Here is a 22,287-nt window from a genome sequence, read left to right on the forward strand (position 1 = left end):
TCCTCGAGGCTTGCATTACAGCTATATGCATCTATGCCAGCCCAGTGGCTAACAGATCACACAAAGAAAAGACCTCATTCCTTCCTAAATCCTGCTTTTCACCCACAACCATCCAAATGCACAAGCATGTCTGGCTGGCCATCCTTTAGCACAGTAATGAGAAAATGATGGAAATCTTTCCCCTAATATTGCCATTCATATGAGGCAAATATATTCAAGCTACAAAGTATTGAGAAAAGCACTTAGCTGAACAAGAAATTGAACAGATAAACAGTGTCTTCTGCAGAAAGCCTAGTTTAAATAAAAAATAATACAGCCACAGTTTCAGTGACTTTCCCTTTAAGGGATTTCCCTGAAACACTTGGCTTTACTCACAGATGTCAGACACCAGTTTTCCGGATTTGAGTCTGGATTAATAAAAAAGTTGTTGGATTTTCCAACAGAGCAATTAATTTCACTTCCTCTTGTCTCCTCTTGCCTCTGAAGAAATGGGGACTACTTCATACAAATAATTTTTGTGGGGTTTTTGAATCGTAACCCCTGATACAGGTGATTTCAGGATTCAGCAGAGGTCTCTGATTTGTAGGATACTATGAAGAGCAGAGAATCTAAGTAAAACATACTGTTTGAAAGCGTCTATTTTTCCTAACCGTTTCGCATTTTGTTGCTACCAAACACAAGAAGCAAATTTGCTTTGCTTTTTTTCTGGGAAGCTGTTTCACATTTAAAATATTGTCTGGATTAACAGCCCCCCTCTGCCACACACTTGCACACCCATGTCTTCATGGCAGCTTTGCTCCCAGGTTTCACCTTTAAACGCTTACTTGCAGCAAAGCTTCTGAGTGACCTGTGAACCATACAGAAAGTCTCCGAAGCCCTGGGGCAAAAGGGTTAACTACAGATGACAAAGTGCAACCATCACTGCTATAACTAACCCTTCATGCCATTTTTTCTAATAGGCTTTTGCACTTTCAAATTGCTCTGTTCTCAACCTGAAAGAAACAGCTACTGATCCTGGGGCAAGAGCAAGTCAAAAATAAATGACAACTTGATTTAGCTGGGATGGCCTGTCACAAACAGACTGGTGATTTGTTGCTTTCTGCAGTTGTTTAGTATACTGTAGCCCAGCCAGGTACAGTCATTTGTATGGGAATGGACTAGCAGCATTTGCTTCCATTCTGAGGAGGCTCTTCAGAAAGGTTTCTGAGTTTGCAATCTGTATTTACAGCACCCACTGCATTAGTGCAAGTACTGGCTTTTCCACCTGGTGGGACCTCCATACCACAGGTTTTGAGACATGAAGCCCTCTGTGCTATTTCTTCCACCATGGGTGCTGGGGCATACCAGTGCACTCCCATGTGGCCCCATCTCCACTTCCTTACTAGCACCTCTTGTTAAAAGGGTTTGTTCATGACTCCATGTGCACTCAGCCTTCTTTTGCTCCACTCTTCCACCCCATGCAGCCACATGTTGTCTAGTCTGTACCCTTAGACCAAACCACAGAAACATGGAAGTAACAGGACTGGATTGAACCAGTATCCAGCTTGGCCAGTATGTTGTCTCTGAGAGTGACCAAAAGCAGATGCCCAGGGAAGAACATGGGAATAGGACAACTATGTTTCACACGCTCTCAAATACTCTGCCAGCATGTAGCAAAACTTCTTCAAAAGTCTCCTAGTCTCTAAAATTTTGAGGGACTTCCTCATCCACCGACATGGCTTTTAGCTGATAGCTTTTAATGAATTATTTTTTATAATTAGCCTAATGAGTCTTTCAATCTGTGTTATCCTTTTGCCTTTGTACCACCTTTCAGTGAGGAGTACCAGAGCTTCATTACATGCTATTGAAAGGACACAGCCTGCTAACATGCCCATGTCTTGCCACCTATCTCTCACTCATCACTTCACTTTAATTTGGTGTTTACTCTCCCTTTCTTTAACAGTCCTGAATGAGGGTGAAAAAAAGGGACCCTTGCAATTTCTATAAATGTCTAAGTACATAAGGTCTATATTTAAAATATTTGTCTTTGTCATGCTAAGGTATATCATCATTCACCATCTCAAAATTTATTATCTAACCGTCCCATTTTCATATTTATTTGTCTTAATGGTCTCAGGTTGCACTGATCTCCACATTCGTAGCAAAGGCCCAGACTCAAGACATACAGCTTTCTGTTTCTGCAGAATCAACGAAAAAAGTTGAGTTTCCAGGTAGAAAACTTTGAGTTTCAGTTGCAACTAAAATGGGCTGAACCACATTATCAAGGGAGACAAACCACATTTAGCTTTTTGACTGACCTTTATAAATTTCATTAGTCTTTAATATGAAGGATGATTTTGATACGATCTCTGAAATTTTTCCATGTTTACATCTAAGTGAAAGACAAGTGAGAATGCTACATGCTCCTTAAACGCTGAATCACTCACATTTAGAAAAGACCTAACAGTTCATGAACACTCCTCAAGGTTGATTCATCACCTGTGGTAACCAGGCTTCTAAATTAGATGCCTTAACTGTCTAAATTTTACCATGATTAAACCACGCTTACATCATTAACCATACTAGAGACCTCTCAGATGCAATTTCTTTACTTTGTTGTTGAGTGCAAAAATGCCCCCAAGCCCAAGCTTCTTGCTTTGATTATTTTCCATAGACATTTACAAATAAATGGAAGAAGTGCAATAGGTGAGCACAGCTAGACATGAGACCTTGTAGTGTATCTAAAAGTTATGTAATTTTCTTAAATTACAATGTCTGCATCAGGGACAGGCTTTGACTCCACTTTAGTATAATTCCTGGTGCACTGCAGCCACAACTATAGTTTCTAGTCATTACCATGCTACAAATAATAATTGGTAGTAGTAGTAAACAATATATTTAAAGGCAGGAGACAAATATAACCAATAGCAGAATTGTGCAATGCCAAAATGGCATTAGGAACCAGTCATCTGAAAAATAAATCTGTTTGAAGAGATCATATTATGATGCTCTGACTTTACTGATTAGAAATTCTATAGGCCAGAAACATAATTTTGTTCAAACCACCAATAATAATTAGTGATATAGAAGTCTAATTATTTGTTGTTCTTTCCTTCAGAAATTCCATTTCAATCATTCAGAAAGTCTTTGTTTATTTATTGCTAACTAGCGTAAAAACCCCAATTTATACCATGAAATTAAAAAGTGGTATTGGTAGGAGCTGCCTTCATGCTGCAACTCATATCAAGGAGGGGAAAAGAAAGAAGGAACATAGTGCTGCTGTTTGTTAATTAATAATAAGGCAGCCAAGCATTGCAGAACACTAAACCCACTCCACTACAGCTGAGATGTAAGTCTCCTTTTTTTCTTATTATCTATATTTCAGTCATTTCTAAAAGCCCCTGACTGGTTTCTGGGTGCCATTGTACAGATACAGAATTGATGCATGTCCTTGAAGAATGCCAGTTCAAGTATAGTCAAACATAGAGAGAACTGAGGCACTGAAGCAGCTTGTCCATTACCACCCAACAATAAAAGTAAAGAAATAAATCTGTCTCTTTTAGTCTAGGATGCAAGTCAGTGGATCCCATGCCCTCCCCTATGTAAAATTTTAATTCAGATTTTTGCCTCACATAATTTCTCAGTTTCTCAAATGCTATTGTTTTATGCTAGACTTAACACTTTTTAAAGGAATCCCCATCTTTATTATTGATATGCTATTTTGTTTTAAGCCATTTACTGTAGTTAGTAATATTCAATTATTCAATATCAGAAAATATTAAAACCAAAGCCAACAATATAGATGATAGATTAGGAAAGTGTTAGTAAAACAACAGGCAGTATGTGATCTGCTTGTTTTTGTCATAATAATGTAAAACAAGGTGGCTGCTTTTGAAGATAGGAAAATTCAGAACTGAGAAGTTTTGCAGAACTGAGACATGGGCTAGAAAACTTCTGTGGACTGTGATCAGAAAGCATGCTTAAAACCAAACCATCTTTTGACTTCTCCAGGATAATCTTGTACTAGCAACAGTTACAAACATTTTAAGTTAGTTTGTTAGCCATTTTTATTAAGATAGTTTAGAATCGGTAAAAGAAAAAAAAAAAAAAAAGCATTTTTCTTCATACTAAGATTTTTTTTTTAAGTTTTCTGGTTTGAAATGGTGTTTCTTTGAAAATGAACCTCTGTTCGCACTATGGTTCACATATGTAGATGTCCAAAATCATTCCTGAAATGTAACTCTCAAGTATACATGAATGAGGTAAGATTTTTTTCCTCTGTAAGACTGGTCACTTTTGAGTAATCTTCAAGGTAAAAGCTTAAGTTTTGAATCTGAACATCAGTTTTCTTTGTCATTAATTATCTATATAATCAATCACTTCACAAAATTCATGAAGCTGTTGCATATGAATTCTTGATCTTTTAGTTGTACTGCATTATTCTTTAATCAACCTCCAGCATTATGTTCAAGATATCAAGAGGGTTTTGTTTGTTTGTTTGTTTGATTTAGTTTATCTTTTCCTCTGAAAATCTTATTCTTCTTTGCCTGGTTCCCTGAATTTCCAGACTATATCTGGAAATTAATGTCATTTTGACCTGACCTTTTGTAAACTTCTGAAATTTTTCAAGGACCTGGAATGCTTTGTGGTTTGTTTGGTGGTTTTTTTGCTGTTTTTTTCTTCTTGTTTTTGTTTGGTTTTGTTTTGGTGTTTTGTGTGGGATTTTTTTTTTTTGACTTTCAGTCCGTGATCAGAAGCAGAACTCTTTGACACAAAATTGAAATCATCATTATCCCTGTACACTTCTAATACAAATTTTCAGCTACATATGGACACACTTTTTTCTAAATTAGGAACCCCAGTTTTGCTGGAGATCAGTTGTTACTGAAAAGAAAAAGGGAAAGAGTCTCTCTTTATTCATAAGTTTGTATTTTGTGGGGTTATTTTAGAATCATAGAATGAATCACAGAATGGTTTGGGTTGGAAGGGACCTCAAAGATCATCTAGTTCCAACCCCCCTGCCATGGGCAGGGACACCCTCCACTAGAACAGGTTGCCCAAAGCCCCATCCAACCTGGTCTTAAACACTTCCAGGGATGGGGCATCCACAGCTTCTCTGGGCAACCTGTTCCAGTGCCTCACCACCCTCACAGTAAAGATTTTTTTCCTTATGTGTAATCTATATCTATCCTCCTTTAGTTTAAACCCATTACCCCTTGTCCTGTCACTACACTCCCTGATAACAGTCTCTCTCCAGCTTTCCTGTAAGACCCCCTTAGGTACTAGAAGGCTGCTGTAAGGTCTCCCTGAGACATTTTTGCCCTTAAACTTTTGGACATATGTATATCTCACATCCTCTTAAAAATAATATCCCCCCCTCCCCCCAAAAAAAAAAAGAAAAGTAAACTAAAAACCGTATTATTTGGTTTCCTCTCACTTAATTTTAGGTGGTTAAATTAGAAGAATAGTTGTCTTTATTTCCTGTTCTGGTCAAAATGAAAAAAAAAAAAAAAATATCCACCAGCTGCAGGTGCCTCAAATCTCAGCAGTGCTCAGTGAGACCGCGGAGTTGCTTTTCCTCTTCCATTCACTACAGAGAAAAGCTAACCTGATGAAGTTCCTAATATGGAACCTCCTAATTTGGAATCTCCTTTAAATATCTTTGTCAGCGGTGTGATCGGCTTGAACTCACTGTTTTAAATATCTGAATATAGCTCAAGCTAGGTGTATTTGGAGCCAGAACTACAATGATGTCTAACGTTCCTGACGCTGTGTTGGGGCTGGTCAAATACTTGAGATATACCTATTCAATTTGGTCTGACAGCAATTTTTTTCTTTCTTCATTTTTGGTTCTGATTACCAAGACTGCTAACTTTGTCTGTTTACTAGATGAATGTTCACATTCTCATGAGGTTTACCTTTCACCTTGCACCTATGGATCTGGATGTAATTTTCTGATAATGAGTCCATTTTGGACATTCTTTTAATATTTTAAGGACTACAGAAAAAAAAAAAATGCTTAATTCTTTGGCAACTAACTTAACTTCATAATATATAATGAAAAGTACAGGCGCTGAATATCCTAGTGCCAAATATAATTTGACTTAACTAGAGAAGCAATCTGGCAGAGAATGAAATGACACATGGCCAAAGTTGTAATTCATAAACCTTATATTCTGCCCACAACTACTGTAATTTTTTGAGACAATATAGGAGCAGGTTGTTTTGTTGTTCTGTCCTGTGTACATATTTATATATTTATTTACATTTCAATAGGTAAATGTCAACTGACCGTTATGGCTACAGCAAAATTTGAAACTCCTGACTAAACAAAGCATCATATTTCCTTTGCTTAGGAAAATAATAATAATAATAATAATAATAATAGCTGTATTGACCATAGATACTTTTCATCTGGCTATTAAAATACTCTAACAAGAGAAAAAAAAAATTATTCTGGAATAGTATGTTAATAATAGAAGGAATAGGGGTGGAAAATGGACTAATTTTAAAATGGGACCTGATAAATGTATGGATTGGATTATAAGGTGTAATTACATTTGGTATCAGAGGACAGGATTTGTCAGCTCAGATATCCTCTCCTACTTCTTCATGATGTGTTCTCCTCTTAGTCATTCAATACTTTAGATAAAGCTCTTTTTATCCGAGATCATAAGCAAGAAATTGAAGAATTATTTGGACCATCTGCATATATAGTAATTTCTGGCTATATATCTTGATTTTAGCATGCTTGCTTCTCTACTGTCTTGAGCCACCTGTATTTTACATTTTTGCAAAGCAACCTTTATTGCAGGTATTAACTACTTACATTCAATAAGCTACCATTTTACTGCTGCGTTTTCCAGGCAGAACTCAGTATTGAATCAGATCCAAAAATGTTTTAGATTACAGGTTTACTGGCAACTAATAACTCTGGTACAGCTATGGACAGAAGTTTGTATATGGATCATTTTTGGTAGGGTCCTGTTTTAGCTTATTTCATAAGCCGATTCTACCTAGTAAGCAAAGTAATTAGAAATGGATGAGTAAAACTCAGTGAGGTCCTTGCTGGAAGATGTCTCTCTCACAAAAACACCAAGAAAACAATACGAGAAATGTAAGTGATAAGGGAATAATGAAATATGACCAACAATAGATATGGATGCATCTTGATGAACAAAATGTAGAGTCAAAATATAATAAAACCAGTACTGTGTATCTTACTCATTGCATATGCAGACACATCGTAACTAAGATGAGTAATCTGACAGAGTGAAAGTCTTCAGGAATGATGTTTCAGGGCTGTTTAAGTAATGTTACCTGAATATTCTCTGATGAGTTAAGACAGAAAACAATGAAAAATATCAATTCTTTCTTCAAGCACCTTTTGAAATGTAAGGAGATAAATTGCAGTCAGAGGACTCCAGGGCCATAAAGTCAGTTATTTCATCATTCTGCCTCCATTGTCTTACTCTACACCTTTATAGAGATGCAAAAATGACTCTGCTATCTCTGGACATTACAAGGTCAGCCTGCCTTTCAGTTGAGTGGACTCCTTAAAGTACTATTATCAACTCACAAGGCTGAGTCAGATAAACTGAGTACAGGTGGCGTCTCTACAGGAGAGAATAAGTGCTTTTCCCCATTCCCCTCCCACCCTTCAGTCTACACTGAACCCAAGGAACTGCAGGAACAAGCCATGGATCAGTAAACTGGCAGAGCTCAGAGATTAGTCAGTCAGTCAACCTTAAGAGAAATACATTCTTGGATTTGTGGATGCTGTGCAAAAGGATGCTTAGAAAAATCTAGGATAGGGTAGTTATTAAAGGAGATTAAAGGGTATTATCAAGTGCTTCAGGAAGTTATAATTAAAAAAAAAAAAAAAAAAAAAGGAGATAGGAAAAAAAGAAAGAGAGAGAAAGAGGGACAGTAGGCTAATTTTTCCAGACAGTGAAGTTTTAAGGATGAACAGCCTAGTTTTGCTTTGTTAGTAGCTTCAATATTAATTATACAGTATTTTTTTCCACTTAATAAAAAGAATCAACTCCTTTAATCCAAACTCCCTACTTCTTAATTTCTTTAAGGTAAAAAAGCATACATAAGACACAGACTCAATGTTTTTGCCAATTAGACGTGCACCGGCCTAGCACACTTGCTGAAAATTTAGCCTCCTTTGAAAATTGAGTCCCTTATGACACACAGATAGCCCAGATATTAATCCTGTCTTCCTAAATGGAAAAGGTAATTCAGCATTTGCTTCAATCATGCAAAGTGCTCTACAGGGAAGTATCTTTCTGTCTTTTCATCTGCAGGCAGAAATGGGTGAATTTTATGGTGTTATACAGAACATCAGACTACATAACCTGATGGTCACATGTGCCCTTAAACTGTCTGTCTGTCATCTATCCATCTATTCTTTTGCACAATCACCCTCACTATAGCATCTGAATGCCCTCAAACTAACATATTTGAAGCCAGAAGACATTCTTATAAAGCCAGTACTAAACCTACATCTCAAAGAAAGTAAAATAATTGGAAATCTTTACAACTCCTAAACTGAGTAATATTTTTTATATATATATTTTTAAAAAAATCTTAGGTCTAGATGATATTTACTTGTTTTTACTGCTTTTACCCTGGCCAAGAAGCCAAATGGCAAGACCATGGTCACGGTCAGCTGGAATCTGGGAGTGTTCTGTTCTTCTAGAAAATATATTTTATTTTTTTTTTCCAAACTACACATAAAAATCCAGTCTTGAAGGAGGAGCCTCTTTGATTCTCCACCCTGGTTCTGTCTTCAGAGTTTGTTTCAGTTTCCAAATAGGTGACGGAGCATGATCTGCTCTCAAGATTCCTGGATTTCTGGACTGTGGACTAGGACCCCAACTCATCTAATGATAAGGATATTCCCAAAGACATTAACATTCTCAACAGTGCAACACACCATCATTTTTCATATGCAATGTCTAGGAATGGCATGCAGCTGATTAACACTTGTTGACCATGCTGAAACCTGGTAGCCATAGCTAATTCCTCTCTTTGTATTCAGACCACATTCAAGATTCAATTAAAATCTTCTCACTATGTGCTGTATCTTTCACTTATCAATGCTAATGACCAGGTCCTGAAACCTCCATTGTACTGCGTCGTGCTTTTTGCTTCCCGGAGCTGTGCTACACAGAACCTGACATAGCCAGAGCTTGTAAAGACCCTTTACGTCCTTAGATTCCAGACCTGCAAGGTCACTTCATCAAACCAAAGCTCATTAAAAAGAAGGAAGAAAGGTGATCTACCATTCTGACCTCGGATATTGTAGCTGAAAAAGCCCTTTGCCATTTATATTTCAACTTTCAATGAGTATATGACTCAGTGCTGGAAGGATTTGTAGCTGACACTCAATAGAAGCTGCTCTCGAATTTTGACAAATCCCATCTTGAGCTGAGAAGAGAAACAGATATTGATCCTAAGTGTACCTAATTCATCTCTGCACTTGTAATCCCAAAAGAAAATGGCTTCTATGACCAGAGGGCGTTCAATATTTTTTCCATCTTGTAAAATAAACAGCAGTTATTTTGGTGTGTCTTCATGCGTCAGGAGCAACACTGTAAGTAAACAAAGCACTGATTTTTTTTTCCTCTCCTCTTTCCTGAGCAGAGTTATAAGAACTGCTGGGCCTTTTGATTGGACTAATTAAATTGTATCAAATAATTTAGACTGATGAAAGTCTGGAGGCCATAGCACCACAGTTGACAATCTGTGGCTCTGAAAGGAAGCTTCGTTCCTTTATCAGAGAACTGTATTTTATCAGGGATCACATAATAAATCATGAGGAAATTAATTTCACCTTGGCGATCTAGCCTCGGTAGCAGCGTGGTGGCATTAGCACTTTGAGGGGTGCCGAGACTGATGATACACGACAGATAAGAGGTTCAGTTCTGTTGTCAAATACATTTGTGTAAATTTGGAGAAATTTTATTGATTTTGCTAGTGCTGGTTAAGATATAGCCCGAGGTCAGGATTTAGCCCCTGATTTTACTTACTGTTCTCTTTTTCAGCATGTCATATCAGAAGAAAATAACTGCAAAATATAAAAGGTTTAGAAGTTCTGTCCTGAGACTCATTCATGGCAAGACCTGGATAGGAAGCAACCAACCATCCTACCTGATGAATATTTTTGGTTTCTAAAGCACACTTGACTAGAAGGACCTAACCGTGCTGCATACTGTGTGTGAAGTCCTCCTCTGATGTGGGAGAAAAAGTCCATGGTGGGAAATAACAAGAGCGGGCATTTGAACCTAAGTATCCCATCGTTATTAGGATATTGAATTTTATGGAGCCGCTGGGACTCTTTCCTGACATAGCTAAGATTCACTAAATATGCAGAGTTCCTGTGAAAAGTTTTCATTTCAATGAATCAGTCTTTTCTGACAGCAATGACAACAAATGCTGAAAAATTTCCTATCATCAGCTCCAATAATCACGCAAGGGAGCATCTGGCTGCAAAAAAATGGTGATCAGGGCAGTGTATTTTATGGACAGGTGAGAGGCATTAAGTGCAACTCAGCAGGGTTTTGACACTTCTAAGCAAGAGCCTGTTATGGGAGGGAGAAAATGCTGAAAATTTAGTTTACACTGTAGATCTTTAAGGGCATCTTAGAAATAAGGGTAACACATACTTTTGTGTATATTGAGAATGGATGTCACACACATAAGCACCCAATTTCCCCCCTTTTCTAGATCTGGGTTGTTTTTCAGGTTTTTTTTTTTTTGTTTTGTTTTGTTTTTTTGTTTTTTTTCCTTAGAATTTTTTAATTCAGTATTAAGAGATGCTATGAGTTCAGTGGCACATAAAAAGCATCTCATCAGTGTCTAGTACTTCTTCCTGGACTGAAATCTCAATGTTCTGGTGAAACTACAAAGCCGTAATTCAAACAGGTACTATGAACATGCATGTCCAGCAAGACGTTTCAAAATTTCTGGCTATGCTGAAATCAATGGAGGCATTTGTCTGCAAGACAAAGGTGCATCTCAGTACAATCACGGCCCACTCAAGTCATTCCCACAGAGGTTACCTATTAGTAGTGAGATAGTCAGACCAGAGAGATGACAGGTAGGACGCAAAATTTGGTGCTTTACTGGCTGATCCAGAAGCTGTTCTCATGAAGTAGCCGTAGAGATCTGGCCCATGGAACACAATGAGATTGCTGGATCATACTAAAAGTGAGGGTGATTATCCAGTTCTGTCTCCCACAACAAATTTCAGCTAAGAGGAAATGATAAGGAAGTCCTGGATGACCATGTATAGGCAAGCGAGGGTTCACCTTCAAGTAGGAGCCCATAACTTCTTTCAGAGCTATCAAATATCTTCTGAATTTTCAGGTAGCAAGTGCACAAATATTATCAGCTAAATGATGTCTGAACAGGAAAAGTTCATCCTGTGAATTCAACAATATTTTGGTTCAAAAAAGAAGGATTTAGTTATATGTCTTGTGGTCAGAGAGGTGCAAATAAGGAATTTATGCATTATCATTTTGGGGCTTGGAACTAGATGATCTTTTATGGTCCCTTCCAACCCAACCCATTCTATGATTCTGTGATTTTTTTTGTCAATATCTTGCTGTTATGGGTAACCTGTGAAACATGGGCAAGCAGGGGAAGCTCTGCATTTCTCCATAATAAAGAAAACACAAAATGTGTGGCAAATTGGATGTTTTGGGGAGAAAAAAAAGATTAAAAAACAGATGCAACATTGGATTTTCTTTTAAAGAAAGCTCTTCGATAATGTTTTGTCTTACATTCTTCATACTTTCAGAGATTTGTATTGTTTTATTGCTTAGGGCAAGATTGCTGATGACGGTGCATAAGTAAGCAAAAAATAGGACTGAATTTTCTGTGGGTTCTCATAAGTGGCTGTCAGAAATAGCCAGTTACTTCCTCGGCCAGAATATCACATAGCTCTGCTGAAGTTATCAAAGCTCTGCTGCAGAATAGCTTATAAATGATCTGAAATTAATACCGGACAATAAACAAAAGAAACTAGTCAGCCATATTTGCAGACTCATGTTGCAGGGGTAGAAGAATCCAGAAATAGCTGGGACTGTAAAGATGACTATAATGGTCAGGTCATTTAGGTATTCTGATCACCAGGTGAAATGATGTGAAATCTGTGACATATAGAAATGCACCATAATGCTAGCATTTATGTACTTCTTTACTGTGACTAATTTCCTATAAAAACAAACAAATAAATAAATCCATCTGGCAAGCTTGCAGAGTATTGGACATAAACATTAATGGTAATGCTTTTGCACTTGCCTATCACTTTTAATCTAAGGTTCTTAAAATGATCCACATTAATTAAGCCTTACGACTCTTTGTTGAGGTCCATGAGAAAAGACAGATAATACTTGCCAGCATCCTCTGAATGTTAGGAAGTTAAATCAATGACTCTAAGATTCTCAGATAGTTTTTAAAAGCTGAATTGATTCAGATTGTATTTACTCAGAGGTTTGCAACAAAATTCTAGCAAACAAAAGTATCTATGAAATTCCCTTTCTTAAAAAAACCAATAATAAATAAATTACTGTTTCCAAATTTGCTGTTCCTTAATTTCTGGGACTGTTTTCTTTTTCAGGCAATGGATGATAGAAAGGGAAAGATGAGCTGGATGAGATCCTGCAGGAATCTTCATTTTGAAATTACCAGATTACAGTTTTCATTGTCCATGGGTGGAAACAAACAAACAAACAAACAAAAACCCCAAACCCACAAACCTGTAAAAATGAAGGACATGTCCACGCTCTCTAACCAAACACTGAGGAACACACTTACAAAGGCCTAGATTCATTGTTGCCGAAGTACTTGATTCAATATGATCATACAAAATACTCCATGATGTTAAAAGCACAAGTTTAATTTCTCCAGGGGTTAATTCAGCCTTCCTCTGATCTCATTTACTGGTGAAGGGACTTACCTCTCTTCGTTGACTAGACAGGGAGCTGAAGGCAACTATATTCCAACTTAAAAACTCTCAAATGCTTCACAAAGTAGCAGGATTAATCCAATTCTAAGTCTCCATGTGTGACTTACTCCTCCATACAATGTTTCCATCAGAAAACCAGCTTGACAGTGTATGTATCTAAAATAACTTGAGTGATGGTCAACATAAGAGTCCTCTCGTTAGAAACTCAGTTTAAGTAGAATTTATCTAGAAAGATGGCAGTAACCTTAAAAACCCAAGACGTTAACCTGGCTCCTCTGTTTCAAGTAGGAAATTTTATCAATTGTTGTAGAGCCAGGATTTCACCCCATTTGTTAGTGGAGACTCCCATTTGAAACAGGTCACCTCAGCTCCTCAGCCCAAATCAAGAGATTGTTAAATTGCATGCTGGCAGTTTATTTTATAGGTTTCCTTCTTTCCCTTTCTTTTTGGTGTGAGGTTTTGGAAAACTCTGGCCCTTCTGTTCTCTGAGCACACTGAATACTAGACAGTACGTCTACTTCAATACAGAATTTTCTGTGATATCGTCCTTGACCAAAATTCTCTCTTACTGCTGTTAAGCACATTTTTGTTGACTCTGACTCCTTTTCATGTACATGTAGGGACACACCATACTTAGATACTCTATGTAAGTACATATAAAGTATCTTCTCCTTTATATAGACCCATTAATATAGATTATGTTATTCATCACTATTTCTTCCAGATGAATAGAGTGGTATCAATAGTATTCTTCCTTGTAGTAAGAACAATAATATATTGTCGATAGGAAGATACCTTAATAAGACGAAAAATTCATTCAATGACAGGAACAATAGATTTCATAGAAAACTATGTGACAGGAAAGAGGCATTGCATTGTTTGGAACACCTGTGGTTAATTATCATAGCTGAATACATTAAAATCAGTTTCCAACCTCATATATCTTCATAGACTGTTTGGCGATATTAAGCGATAAAGGCTTAATAATCAAAAGTACTGAGTTAGCAAATGTTTTCTAATTTTAATAACTTCTTGTTGTAATTACCAAGTCTTGGAGTGAAATGATTTAATTAGAAAGTAATCAAGAAGTGTCTACTGTTAATTGAAGGAATTATAAAAGATCTACATTTTTAATATATTTCTTGGGTAATAAAATTAAAGTCTATGATAATTATTTTATAAACCATGCTGATAAGAAAAGTTTGATACCAAAATGAGATAGTGTATATAATAATTCCCATAGCTGCATTTGCCTTTGGCAGGTATAACCCAAAGCAAGGATACTTTGAACATATCCATTATCTGTCATGTCACATCTCAGCGTACTTAAAGAATGTCCATTCATGCTCACATCTCCTATGAGAATAGCAATAATTATCATTATACCTATTTTCTCAACTAATAAAGTGAGGTTAAATGCATCAGGATAAATCATGGCTATTTATAGGTTAGACTGAAAAATTTTTATGTAATCTTTTGATATAAAACTGGATTTCTAATTAAACTGTTTTTAAAAAGAAATTGAGATGATTCTCTTTTTATAAACATTGTAATTTTTCAAAAAGGAAAAAGGTACATTTCAAATTGAAACAAAAAAGCAAAAAATTAATGCTTAAAAAATGTTCAGCTAAACCTGAAAGAATTTGAATTAATAAAAAATCCGCAGATCATCTAGTAGGGTTTATAGTTCATATTCTTCACCTTTCCATTATTCTTTGCCAGCTGAGTACTAACAATGGACAGTATTTTCCAAAATCCTTCATGGTTATGCATTCCCATGCTGAACCGTGCTCAGCAAGTGGGGTGTCAAAAATGCTGAATGTGTCATAGGGATAACACCTTTTTTCCCTGACTACTGCTATTTCTGTTAAACATTCCAAGACAGTGATCATCCAGTTTAAAACTTCTGTGGTGAACTGCTATTCCCTCTTGGGTGTCTGTTAAAGTTAATTTGTCAATGCACAAGAAGCACAAAATAAAGTTCTTCTAACACAGGTTTGTCGGAATAGACATGGTGTATGTTGGTTTCTGAAATGGTACATGCTCTTACGTCTTTTTTTTGCATTAAAATCTTGTACTTGCATAAATAAATGCTATTAACAAAAGATGCTTTCCATGAAAGGGAAAAATGACCTGCTTGCAGGAAAAGTGACAGACCTAAAAACACGCACAGAAATGTTCTCCAACCTGCATTAGAAATAATTGGAGAAAAGAATATACTCTAAAAAATGAGAAATGAACTTTTTTTTTTTTTCAGAAGAATGTTGTTATTGGTTTACACATTTTAGTTATTTCTCCTGAAAAGCACATCTGATTAATAACAAAATCAACATCACTATTCCTTTGGTTGCTGTTCTTAATCCTGAAGGACTTTTCAGACTGTCAACAAATGATGTCATATGACACACATGGTGAGCAGCCACTAGTGGGATAGAAAGTGACATCTGTATAGGTGACCAAAATTCAAATGATCTGTCTTGACAAGACTGCAAGATATTGAAGTAGTGATTGACAAACTGTCAGGCACTTCAGGCCAGGTTCACAAATGCATGTACATCTTCATTCCTAATTTGTGCATGCTGTTAATACATTAATGCAAAGAAGACACTTGCATGCCAAAAGTGGACTAAGAGCTGGAAACACCTGATTCATATACATATATGAATTCTCTGGTCAATTCAATTGGCTTCCATGCAGCCATACCTTTTCTTAGTTTGGTAAACCTTTAAAAAAAAAAAATCAATCAACCAAACAAAAATGTCCAAACCACTTTATTTCTCTAGAAATGTTCAGATCAAACTAAATGTAAATGATTTGACCACAAAGAAAAGCTGCTTTGTTGCTGTTATGCCTTAGACAGAAGAGATCATGTTGACATAAGGTATCTATTTAGAATTAATATTAACTGGTTGGTGATAATGGTCTCTACGTGTTCACCAGGCCACGAGCTCCTCCCAGCTCCTCACTTATCCCCAGGAGTTAGCTTTGGCCTTGATCATTATTGCTTAAACAAAAGCATATAACTTAGGAGGTTACTTTTCATTTACCTGCCATCTAAATTAATTCTTCAGAGAAACTCTGTCAGCAAAGGAGATATGAGTCAGTGTCTTCACTGTAAAACAAAAAAAAGAAAAACCTCACTCTATGGCATATATGAAGAAGAAAAAGAATAATTATATGTTACCTCTTATGGTTACCTTGCAATAGGGAATTTTCTGGATGACTACTTTTACAGAAGGAGAAAGTCTATTTTACAAAAAGAAGAAAAAAAAAAAAATTGGGGGAGTGGAGGTATGGGAGAACTTTTGCATCCTTTAGGAGACAAAAAGGGGAGCATTACAAATTCTGTTCCCAACTGGGCCTGGATTTATAAGTTACACAGAGCACCCTTATTTACTGAAATGCAGAAGTATATGCATGAGAAATTCCCAGCTGCTGACATTTTGTGAGCTTTTAATAGTACCATTAGTCAATATATCAGTATGCAGCATATCATATTGACTAGAGCTGATGTTTATAGTGGAAAGCTATTGACTTATGGGATGAAAAAGTGGATATAATTCAGCTTCAGGCATTATTGCCCACTGGAGGTTACTTTTTCATGTACAGGGACAATAATTTGCCCTGTAAACTGAAAACTCTAGGCTCACTATATATTTTACTATGTACTTTAATAAGACTTTTTTTGCCCTAAATGTGCTTTACACAGAAGCTGGAACTTCAGCAGTAGTATATCGCAGCTGATACTCAAAAAATAAAATAAAAAAAAAAATTCCAAAAAACTTTGAGTGGCTCACTAAAATTTCTTCATTTTAGAAATGGTCAATAACACATTTAGATATAGATGTAAAGGGATACTTCCCACATATCTGTCATACCGTATGACATTGCCAGTAGTCCTGAGGTTGGACTTTAAATCCTAAATTGACTGCTATTCATTTATGCATTCTTAGTATGGGATTGGGATCACTGATACAGGATTTACCTCAGCCAACTCTTCCTGTTACAAGCAGCCCAACAGGTTGTCCAGAGAGGCTGTGCAGTCCTTGTCCTCAAAGATTTTCATGGAAGGCCTAAGGAACCTGGTCTGACTTTACTTTGAACAAGAATTTGGACAAGATGGCCACCTGAGATCCCTTCCAACATGAATTCTCCTATGATCTCGTGTATTCAATCACTCTAAATGTTTATACAGGCTCTTTCTGCATTCAGTGGAGAAACATAGACAGCTACAGAAGTTAGGCCACATCAGCAAAAGACAACTATCTGTTACAAGTGGGAGGAAATGCTTTCTGGAGCTACTCTAGAGGGAATCCAGAATATTAGCCTGCATTAGGTACTTAACAGATGGCTTAAAGTAGTGATATGGCGAGGGATTTCACCTTGAACTATGCAGACTACTGGTTAGTTGAGGATCACATGATTATTTCAAGATGTTTTCTTTGTATGGGGCTCACTCATCCTTGATCACAACTGATGACTTAGAAAGTTAAGGTAAATAATTGCATAGAATAAAAAGTACCATATGCATTGACTGATGAACTAATGGGCTGGATCCCACAGTTTTACTAAAAGATTGGCTTGCTAACCACAAGACGCATACTATTCAGCTGACAATAGATCTTGATAAGCTAAAAAAATTTCAGAATTAGCTTGTCAATAGCAGAAATGAGTCAATAGCAGAACAAATGCTATCCACTTCTAATCATAGTAATGGCACAATAGACAATATTCATTATCCACCTGTCAAATCTTGATGTGAGAAAAAGCAGTAATAGATCAAGGATAATATAACAATAACAGTAACAATAATAGTAAAAACAAGAGCAACAGCAAATAAAAAAACACCATGTCCTAAAATTAGTGACATAAATCAATGAGTATTTTCTTGTGTCAATTCACATTAAGTACACTGTATAAGACATAATAAACCAGAGCATCCTAACACAAGATGACATCCTGTTTTTACTTCATGAATTATAATTTAAGACTTGTTTGGTTTTTTTTTTTCACCCATTGGATAGCTACTTAGTATAACATAATATGTTCAGGGATTTTCCCCAGGTTTCCAGGTAAGATACTCACTTACCTATGTCCTAGGAGAAAAACCACTTCTTTCCTCTTGCCTTTTTTTAGTAGCATTCATTCGAACAGTGATACTATGTAACAGGACTAAATCATTTAAATCACAGTTTGACAGCTGAGTGCTGACTTCTTCTCATTGGGAGGAAAGTCTTTTGAACTAGGGCATAAGATGTGAGAGTTTTGAGAACTTAGGTAAGTCAGGTTTCTCTCTTTGTGGAATTCTGGTGGTGTTTTCTTGCTAGACAAACTATTTCTTCCACTACCCGCCTGGCCCTTGATTAGTACTGACAGCATTATAGGGTGAGCCAAGATGGTGTTAGCCACATAGGATTCCATCACTTAAAGGTAGGTGTCTGCATTGCAGGTGTGAGTTGACTATCTGCAATCCCATTATAGTCAAAGGGGATTATGGTCAATATGGATACATTACTCTAAAAGACAGCCACACATTATTTTTTTCAGCCAAGCGGCTTTCTAGAATTTTTCAGTGCATTGACTGAATTTCCATTGACTGCAATGAGAATCAACATACCATCTTTACCATATGTAGGTTTCTGAATCTGGACCTGAAACCCACCCTTAATACTCAGTCTAGCTGGCTACACATTTGAGATGCCGCAGTGTATCTAAAACCTTCGTGTGGGCTTGGCAGATGTGACACAATTTATAGGTGGGTAAAATCCTTCTGTTCTTTTGGAATGGCAACCAAAAGGGACACCCAAGGGCATCTCAAATGACACTAGATAATTATGTCTAGGCAATTTTACTTTATTCTTAGTGACTAATTTATGACAATCATTAAGGATATATCTATACTGAGAAATTAAATGGGACCAGGAACATTTCTGGTCATTGGGGTCAAGCAGCAAAATATATTTGTGTCTCTGCTGGTGAATTCTCTAAGCTTCAAAAAAAGGTGAGTGCACCTGGAGTAGCTATTGGTGTGGTAGTTCTGAGTCCTAAAATGCTTCCAGGTGTTGGCAGTGTGTTAGCTGTTATGAACAAAAACTGGACCAGAGTCCTTATATTTCACTAATATGGTCAGACATGCTCAAGAGTCCTTCTGGGCATTATTTCATTTAACAGTCATAGCTTAAGTGCCTAGGAGTCCAGCTGTGTGGGTAGGCATTAAGAGATAAATATTCCTGGTTTAGACACGAGAAATGGTAAAAATTGTCGTCTTCCCAACTCCTATCTGCACCCCAGTATATCCAAAATAATTTCAGCCCTCTTAGATAATATACCTCTAGATGCATCAAGTTCTACCAGATTTATTTTTCTCTCTTTCTCTTGAAGTAATTGTCATGCAGTCCTGGAGCTGACATATTGCAACAGGTTTGTATACATTTGGTATTTTATTCATTCCTCTCGTCTCTGTTTTTCTCTTTCCATTCAGACACAGAGCATAATAGAATTGCCACTGCCAAAACACTCACTCCAGTGGAATGAAAACCATTCATTTGTTGTCTCAATTTTAAGATTCCTGACTCCAAATGCAAGGGTATTCTCCATGGACGTAATGGGACATTTAGCAATTCATTCATTTTCTTCACATGCTACTTATTTAGACACTCAGCAGTTGGCAGCTTTGATGTGAGTGGTGGAAATTATAAAGACATTACATATCGTAAAAATATAAATGAAAGAAAACATACGCCCTGTTTTATATCAGACTAAATTGACTAGTGTCATACTCAGGATATTTTGTTTTATAAATTATAATTGTTAGAGGAGGTGTTCCCTTGAGTGAAACACTACCTGTCTCTTTCATATAAAACACCAGCTTTTCACTTTTTCTCCTGTAAAGAAATTGCTGTGCAAGGCTTAGACACAAAGAAGTAAATGTATAAACTCAAATGGTACACATATCAATAGAATAGTGTATGCCTGTGTTTGACATCTTAAACATAATATAGTCTGTGTCTGTGAAGGAAAAGAAATAATATTTTATGGAGGGAGTGGTAAAACTCAGCTGGAGAAGTCAGGCTATCATTATTCAGAAATATTTACATAGAAGGGAAAAAAAAAAAAAAGATAATTTTTCATGCTGCTGTTTTGTCCTATTTTCTGGACACCTGAGGTGATTTGAACCCAGATAGCAACTAAGTACTCACACAGCTGCTTACTCACTCCAACTCCTGCAGTGGGACAGGGAAGAAAACAGGAAGAGCAAGAGTGAGAAAACTCTTGGATTGAGATGAAGACACTTGAATAAGTGAAGAAAAGAGGGGAATAAAACCCAACCACAAGTGATGGAAAATAAATCAATCACCACCTCCCACAACCAGATTGATTCCCTGCCAGTCTCAATGCAACAGCTACCTTGGAAGACACATCCCTCCCCAATTCAATTTTTAATCGTGGAGCAAGAAATTGCATGGTATGGAATATCTCTTTTGTCAATTCAGGTCAGATGTCCTGCTGGTGTCCCCTCCCATCTTCTTGTCAACCCCTAGCCTACTTGCTAGAAAGCCTTGATGCTGTGTAAGCACTGTTCACCAACAGGCAAATCATAGGTGCATTATCAACACCGTTTTGGTCACAAATCCACATCAGAGCATCATATGGACTCCTATGAACAAAGTTAAACTCTATTCCTGCCAGACTCAGTACACCACTATAAATGCTGGTGTTAAAACAGTCACCCATTTTGATTACAGTGCACATAAATAGTGAGACAAAACTGATAGGTCTACTCCAGGGAGTGAATCTCTAGACATTTGAAGTAGGCCTTGCATGCTGCAATTCAAATAAAATGGCATATTAAACCAAAGATCATAGTGCAATCAAGATCTACTATAACCATTCAGCCACCCAAAAGCCAGTAAGAGTGACATAACCAAAGCTGGATATGTCTTTTTCCTTCATGCACTTTCTGATTTGCTTCTAATGGTCTTGTTCTTCACTAAGCATATTTTTTCTATTAATTTTCTTATTCCCCCCCCCCCCCCCCTATAGTTTCACACTGGAATCTTAAAGACTTTTTGGAATCTCCACCCTAGTAGATATTCTTTGCTAGACCAGATGCTGAGCAACCTGATCTAAGTCTGTTTGGCTTTGAGCAGGGTGTTGGAGCAAGAGACTACCAGAAGTCCTTCCTAACCGATACCACATAGTTCTGCTCTGTGGTTCCACGCCAGTCCACTTTTACCAGTGCCAGCAATCCTATATACAGCTACTACCATTTAGATCACCATTTCATCCACATTATTTTGTGGTATCCACAAATACCCTGACTGTCAATGAGTGGGTATCTTACCTGTGTTGATGTTCTCACTGCCATCTCAGTTCTGGACTCTGATCTAGTGGGAAGTACCATTGGAAAACAGAGGCAAATAGTAAAGTGTGTTACAACTCATGTAGATGCCTTATTTTTGCTGTTGTATTGAATAACAGCAGTGAGCCTTGCAGTGAGGCTGTCTTCAGAGGTGGATTTTGGGAAGTACATAACAAGTCTAACACCTACTAAGTTTGCTTCACAGAATTTTAGCTTCTAAGACTGATACCTAAGGTACCAGTCAGGTAGGATAGTAAACTGTACCTTAAGTTCGTGAAACTTCTGTATACTTCAAATTTACATACATGCTTAAGTACGTTGTTGATACCTAAAGAAGTAAATCTGGAAGAATTTTTCAGCACATACATTTTATTATAGGTATCTGTAAGATCTTTAGATTTTCTGCAGTAGTAAGCACAGGGCACCAAAAAGTCACTCTCGTCATACTACTTTGGTATCACAACGTATAAATGTAGAACTTTTCAAGTGCTGAATAATATCTTTGAAGCAGCAATGACATAATGCTTTTCAAAATCATAGAATCATAGGATGGTTTGGGCTGGAAGGGACCTTAAAGATCATCCAGTTCCAACCCCCCTGCCATTGGATAGGGACACCCTCCACTAGACCACGTTGCCCAAAGCCTCATCCAACCTGGCCTTCAACACTTCCAGGGAGGGGGCAACCACAGCTTCTCTGGGCAACCTGTGCCAGTGCCTCACCACCCTCACAGTAAAGAATTTCTTTCTGACATCTAATCTAAATTGACCCTCCTTCAGCTTAAACCCATTACCCCTCGTCCTCTCACTACACTCCCTGATAAACAGTCCCTCTTCAGCTTTCCTGTAGGTCCCTTCACGTACTGGAAAGCCACAATTAGATCTCCCCGGAGCCTTTTCTTCTCCAGGCTGAACAACCCCAACTCCCTCAGCCTGTCCTCAGAGGAGAGGTGCTCCAGCCCTCT

The sequence above is a fragment of the Balearica regulorum genome, chromosome Z, assembly GCF_011004875.1.
Source record: "Balearica regulorum gibbericeps isolate bBalReg1 chromosome Z, bBalReg1.pri, whole genome shotgun sequence".
Lineage (NCBI taxonomy): Eukaryota > Metazoa > Chordata > Aves > Gruiformes > Gruidae > Balearica > Balearica regulorum.